The sequence below is a fragment of the Dipodomys merriami genome, unplaced genomic scaffold, assembly GCF_024711535.1.
Source record: "Dipodomys merriami isolate MVZ:Mamm:240054 unplaced genomic scaffold, mDipMer1.0.p SCAF_14, whole genome shotgun sequence".
Taxonomy (NCBI): domain Eukaryota; kingdom Metazoa; phylum Chordata; class Mammalia; order Rodentia; family Heteromyidae; genus Dipodomys; species Dipodomys merriami.
The window spans coordinates 10,281,557-10,289,190 of record NW_027202715.1 but is presented as its reverse complement, the minus strand read 5'-3'; positions in this window follow the sequence as shown (position 1 = coordinate 10,289,190).

Genomic DNA, 7,634 nt, shown 5'->3' with positions numbered 1-7,634 from the left:
CCCTGAGCTCTTTTTATTCAAAGCTAGCACTCTATCACTTTGAGCCACAGCACCACTTCTTGTTTTCTAGTGATTAATTGGAGATAAGTGTCTGTGGGACTTTCCTAGTCATGTTGGCTTTCAACTGTTATCCTCAGATCTCAGCCTCCTGAGTAGCTAGAATTACAGGCGTGAGCCACCAGAGCCCACTATTCTTTTTGCTCATTCACATATTTTTCTGCAGTCTCACAAGCTTCCTTTTCCTCCCTTGAGGTGTTGAAGACATTCCTAAGAACTTTTATGAATGAGTTTTCTATCACACTTACCATTCTACTCTTCATGATTCTGAAGCCTACGAGGCTAAAGTATATTCCTGTGAGGTCACTTCAAACCATCACAAGGTGCAGATGACATGTCACTTTCCAGGCTACGTCACTGCAGCCTGGAAATGTGTTTCTGAACATTGCCCCCTCCACACACACCATATACACATATTTCTTGTGTTGTCTCAGAAACTGTAAGCCGAAAAGTTTGCAACCATTTCTATTTTATTAGTCAATATCTTACCAAATTGTTAATAGAGTTTGGGCACCATTTCAAACATTGTAATAAAGTTTTTGCAAGGCATAAATTATTTAAAACAAGAAGGGAATGGTTCTTGATTTCTGTTCCTCAATATTAGTTGTATATCACATTAAACAGCTATCTTCCATGTATTATAGACATGTAGTATTATCCCTCCTGATAAGCTACCCAGCACACAGACAGTGGAATTAAAGCATAATTTAAATGACAATGATAACATACAATTTCCAATTAAAAATAATTTCTGGCATGTGAAACAGAAGAGATGTAAGGTGCCTTGAATAATTCTCTGCCATTTAAAATCTCAGAACATTTTTTAGGCTATGCTGTATTGAGACAGATATGGATGATGTAATATCACTTTCTAATGTGTCATCCTTTTTGTCTACAGAAAGTCATTTATACAGTTTCTAAGGTCCTAATTGTTTAAGACATTTAGAGTTGGAAGGACTCAAAGACAATTTGAAACACAAATCTTGTTGTAAATATGAAAGATGAAATGAATCATTACTTTCCTCTAGGTGGAGTTGTTTATATCCTTCCTCTGTCCAAACAGTCACCTCGCACCTGTGTTCTTTCATCAGCTTCTCCTATGTCCTTCTTACCACAATGAAGTTGCTTTCTTTCCCATTTTCTGAGCTCCTCTTTTAAAAGAAAATTACCAATATAAATTGATTGTACAGGGGCCTTCACTGATATTTATAACATGTGTATAGTATACATTGACCAAAATCACCCTGTCTGTATTACTCTCTTCAGCCTTATCCTTCTTTTCCCATCCTTTGTGACCATTTCAGTGGTCTTCATAATTTATATTATATTATAAATTAATATACATTGTATACTATATATTCACATACATATTATATATATATATATATATATATACGTGAGTCATCTATTTTTTAAACACTCAATATTGTCCTCCTTTTCTCAAAACTCATCAATGACATCTCATTGCGCTTAGAATAATATGGATCCTTCATATCTTCTCCACTACCAGACCCTAAATAACACTTCCTGGTTAACTCTTCTGCATATTCTCTGGCTTCTTGTCCCCCACTGCATCATAACAAACTTATTCCCTGCCAAGGCCTTATACTCTTTGTTCTTTCTATCTGGGTGGTCTTTGACCAAGTCTATGATTGGGTGATTCCTTTTCACTATTTCACCCTGTTTTAGCACAGAAGAAATATCCTCAGCAGTGATTTTTCCTATTACCTCTCTCCACTTCCACTCTTAACATCATACTTCTTGTTTTCTTGGGTTTTTCAATCATAAACCAAAATGGGATTAATGCATTGAGAATTCATCCACTGTCTCCCCAACAGAATTCTAGCCCATCCAAAAGATCGTGTCTGTTTCTAGCTCTGTACTATTTCAAACCACTCTATCTCCAGTTCTTAGGACTTGATTTCACTGGCAGAAAGCACTTGATAAATGGACACAGACATATATTTCCATATGGGTACATATGTTGGAGAATTATTCCAAGCCACTCTGTCTACCCCGTCACTCTGCACAGGAAAACTTGCTTATTTCTGGTTTTAAGGTAAGGTCATGGGTTTATAGGATGAAGCCGTTGCTCTGTCTTACATACAGAAAATATCAATTTAGTTAAGAGCACCATGGTTGATTTAGTAGCACCACCTTGTTTTAGAGATACCCAGTGGGGCTCTGATATTTGATAAGACACTTAAGATTGGGTCCCCACCTTCCTGCCTTCTCCATAATCACTTCAACAAAGGATATGAATATACCTTTCAGTTCCATATTGGTGCCAGGTTATCAACAGCATAATAGATTTTTCTATGGACTGGCTCAATATTCCATATGACTTTCTTGGAATGTTTTGAACCACTTCTTAACTACTAAGACATTGAAAGTATACATAAAGATCTACAATTTGCCAGAAGCTAACGGTTTTCATGGATGGTTTGATCCTGGGAATTATCTGTCAAGCATTAAATAACAGACAAAAGATGTATCAGCTCTTTGAGTTGGAAAATGACAGACCAGAAGGTTGCCATTTGCCCCTCGGTACAGAGGGAAATCATTACAGTAACTTGGTGCAATTGAGCAAGGAAGTCTAATCTCTGGAAAATAAGAGGCTTTGGGGAAGAATATAATAGTATTTCCATGCTTCTTGTAGCCTTCTCCTCAACAAACATTTAGTTGCAATACTGAAAAGTAGAACAGAAATCACAATTAATCAAACCAAAGAGGCATGCTAAAGACCCTTCAAAGAAAATACCATAAACAATGTACTAAGATTGTAAGGATGTGAAACAAAGTCAGTACTTTTACAGACTATTGAAATTGATTCTGTAAATTAGACTACTGAAAATGTATATGATAGACTCAGTGTCAATGGTTTATATATGCAATCCTAACTACTCACAATCTCAGGATTGTGTTTTGAAGCTAGCAAGCACAGGAAAGCCCATGAGACCTATATCTCCAATTAACTGCCTAAAAGCTGGAAGTCAAACTATGGCTCCAGTAGTGGAGCACTAGCCTTGAGTGAATAAAACTAAGGGAGAGCACCCAGGTTCTCAGTTCAAGTCCCAGTATCAACACTTACACAACCAAGAAAATTTTATATATATGTTGTTTTTCTGAAAGCAAAAGTAAAACATATCCATTATTGAAAAAATAGAATGTGTTGAAAAATATAGAAAATTCTCAGCATCATACTGTAGTGAAAGAATTGTTAATATTTAAATATTTCCTTCCAGTAGTTTATATTGAGAACACTTCCTAAAGCATTCTTTTAAAGTATATTAATAATTCAATAGTAATACATCTTACTGTTGTATTAAATTTTAGTTATAGCTCAATTTTTAGGAGTTTTTCCCATTGCTCTTATTAAGATTGTTGAATTAATGCATGTATAGGAGAAAGATGGACAGAAGCATGTAATATAACTTATTCTTTATGTTTTATCCAACATGCTTAATTCAATAAAACACTTTAACCATTTCACTACTTTTTCTTGTTAAATTTTTCTTTTTTAAAAGTTCTTTTCTTTTTCTATTGTACACATACATACCCATATGTGGTTGTAGTGAATATAGTATGTAAAGATGTATACAGTACACACAGATTACTGTGTGATTTTCTCTATGTAATTCTATTGAAACTGGGCATACTAAATTTAATGTGTCAGCATATGCATAGATTACTATGTTATTTTCTCTAAGAAACTTCTACTGTGAAGTGTTTCAGTTATGAAACACAAAACTCATATACACACTGGTATATTTTATCTTATCTTTCTTTGTGCCCGGTGCAGACAATTTTTCTGTTTGTGTCACTTAGCCATAATTTTACTACCATGTAGCCCTCATTTAGGTGTTAGATTCGGTCATCTTGTTCTTTTTTTCATAGTAGCTTTTTTTTTTCTTCGTCCAGTTGTGGGGTCTGAACTCTGGGCCTAGGCGCTGTCCCTCAGCTCTTCAACTCAAGGCTAGCACTCTACTACTTGAGCCACAGCGCCACTTCTGGCTTTTTTTCTGCTTATGTGGTACTGAGGAATCGAACCCAGGGCCTCATGTATGCGAGGCAAGCACTCTACCACTGAGTGAACTTCCCAGCCCCCGTAGTAGCTTTTGAAACAGCAAACAGCAAACACTAATCAAGCAACTGGTGCTCATCAAAGTTCCTAAGTACTATTTGTGCGCTTATTGTTTTTTTATTTTAAGAGCTATTTTTGTCAAATAGGTTGTAAGCCCCCCCTCCATTTCATCATTCACATTCATTTTTATGACTACGAATTTCATTTTAATCCATGTCTGGCTTTCCTCTTGTTTTATTTCCATGGTTAAAAATTTCTTGCCCAATTATATTTCTTCTAAGCATCGCAGCACTTTTATAATAATACACAGTATGAGATATGAGATAAGGACATGTATTTCTTTTTTGAAAGTAGCTAATATTCTCATAGTGATTTTTACTCAGTGAATTTAATTTAAAATACCTTTAATTTCTCATTATTTTTCACTTATGAGTGTGTGTCTCGGTTTTTATTTTACTTTATATCTGCATCAGCACAATCAAGTTCATAATATAGCATAACAGTTTTCATTGTATATTAACTCATTCTCTTTATATAGTTTTATTTATTCAAAATTGTTTTGAATCTTCTCATTCATATATTGTTCAATGTGCTCTCTATTTTTCTGTTTTCCAATGGCATATTTATGGATGGAATTGAAAAATCTTGGTAATTATAAAATAAGAAAATTTCCACTCAGAGAAAAAATGGTACATTTTTGCCTAAATCCTCCATAATTCTCTATTTGATATTTGCTGAGTTTTAAGATGATATATTTATGATGATATTGAGAGTTAAGTCATCTATAGTGTCATCCCACTGACTCTGATTTTTTTTAATATATTAAAACTTTACTGAGAACTGAGTAAGCACTAATAATGTTACTAAACAACATTATCATATTTGTCACTATTTGATTTACATTTTTACTGTTTATTCTGTGCTTTGTCATCTCTGATAACTTCATTTTTATTTTTTAATCACAATTAATTTTTAAATTATAATTAAAATTACTTTTAACTATAAAATTATTATTCTAATTGCAGTTTTATTATCTTTTCTTTTGCATCATTCAGGCTCTGCCTTTGCCACATTTCTTTATTCCTTTTTTATTGCTAGATCTTACTTATCTATCTTAAATTATGATAATAATAGTATAAAATATCCCTGTTCTTTACCCTAAAAGAAATTAATGTAAGCTACAACTGCCTCGCCTGGTGCTGACCATTGACCTTTTGTTAAAGAATTAAAAGTTTTAGCCAGATGTTGGTGGTTCATGCCTATAATCTTACTCAGGAGGCTGAGATCACTGCTAAAAGTCCCCTGAGACTCTTACCTAAAATTAACCACCAGAAAACCAGAAGTGGAGCTGTGGTTCACAGTGGTAGAGTGCTACCATTGAGTGAAAAAGCTCACGGATAGTGCCCAGGCCTTAAGTTCAAGCCCCGTGATGCAACAAGAGAGAGAGAGAGAGAGAGAGAGGGAGAGAGAGAGAGAGAGAGAGGGAGAGAGAGAGAGAGAGAGAGAGAGAGAGAGAGAGAGAGAGGGAGAGAGAGGGAGAGAGAGGGAGAGAGGGGGAGAGAGGGGGAGAGAGGGGGAGAGAGGGAGAGAGGGAGAACTAGAAGCTTTACCTAATACCTTCAGCAATTGAAATTAGGTAGTATCTAAAATTTACCATCTAGAGAGATTATCATATTTCTAAATGTACTTAATAAATTGTCTGCCTGTTTGTACAAGTAAAGGCAATTAAAAAAAATAAAGTGTCTCCAAGTTGCTGAAATAAATCCCTTGCCATTTTGGTGATCTTTATTACCTCAGTATAATCCATTTGAATGTATTTTGCTTCCGCCTTGTACATACTTATTTACCATGACATGGGTAGCAGCAATTTTCTTCCTGTCATTAATGTGGTGAGTGACAGAATGATTTCACTCTCCTAGATCTGGATGTCCAATGGGAGATGCTGTTTGATTTCTCTCTTCTTTGCTCATCTTCTTCCTCACTCTCTGACTCTCTGATGTGTAGCCTTACAGTGAGACCCAGTGCATGAGGAAATATGAACAAATCAGTGCTGATGCATGCCATCCTTCAAGGAAGGCAGTGGAAAAGATACTTGAGCTTTCTTTTGTGGAACATTTTTGAATTTGGAAGGGAATCAGTAACCAGGAGTTAGGTGTACAGCTCATCTAATAAATCTGGCTTGTTTGCAGCTGAGCCCTTCTTAGCCCCGGGCCACAACACAAGTCTCTTCTCCTGTTTGTATGCTCTTCTTGGTAATTCTTTCTTGCCTCAAGCCCCCACAAGTGAAAAGAGGTGTCCATTCTAACTCTGAGGAAAACACACATGCCCCTCATTCCTCGTATCCTTGCATGTTTATTCCATGAGTTCTCAGGCAAGCTCCAACAGAACCATCAGTCTTTCATGAAACTGAGGCTGGAAATTCAAGAGGACAGACACCATGAACCTAACAAAGTTCCATGAACACTCCTGACTTTGACATAATATGAGAAGGCGCCATTCCCTCCTTACCGAGAAAATGGAACACAGACATTGGGGAAATAATACTCCTAATTGGAACTATACTCCTGTCAAAGTCCACATTTCACTAGGCAGGCTGTAAATAATTGCTAGCACATGCAGAAATGGCTTTGACAACTTCTAGCAAATCCCTTCAGTAAACTAAATCATGCAATAGGGGCATAAACCTGCTTCTGTAGTTGTCTCAGTCCTGGAAACCTAGTCAAAATTTGAAAAGAACTGTTTGTTAATCTCTTTATGTGTGTGTATATAATAACCATATATTACGGTATAGTTCTCTATTATATTCATGGTATAAAATAATTAACACTATATATAAGCATATATGACCCATGAATGTATATATGCACATAAAACTACTTGGACTTAGAAACTCATTTTATGTAATTACTTTTTTAAAAAATGGTTTATTTTGTTACTGTTATTTATGTGTGTTTGTTATTTTAACCTTGTGATTATTCCATAATTTGAATTTTCCATTCTCATGTTCTTTGGGCTTCATTTATTTTATTGGAAGAGTCATACATTTCTTTGTGATTTCCATGATCACAGAGAATTTTTGTGCTATTGAACAATATATTTGTATATGTGTTTGTGTGTGTTCTTATGCTTGTGCACTGGTCCTAAGGCCTGAATTTAGGGCCTATTTTTGCTCAAGGCTAGTGCTCTACCACTTGAGTCACAGTTCCTCTTCTTATTTTTGTGGTTAATTTAAGATAAGGTTCTTTGTTTCTTTCTTTTGCAATAAGAACTTTCCTGCCTGGATTGGCCTTGAACGACAATCCTCACATTTCAGCTTCCTGAGTAGCTGGGATTACAGGTGTGAGACACAGGGCACTAAGCCTCTGTGTGTGTGTGTGTGTGTGTGTGTGTGTGTGTGTGTGTGTGTGTGTGTGTGTGTAAAGATTCATTGTTTAAAAACCTATTATTGGTTTGATTTGTTCTTTTTCATGGTTTGGGCTTTCTGGTAGAAAGT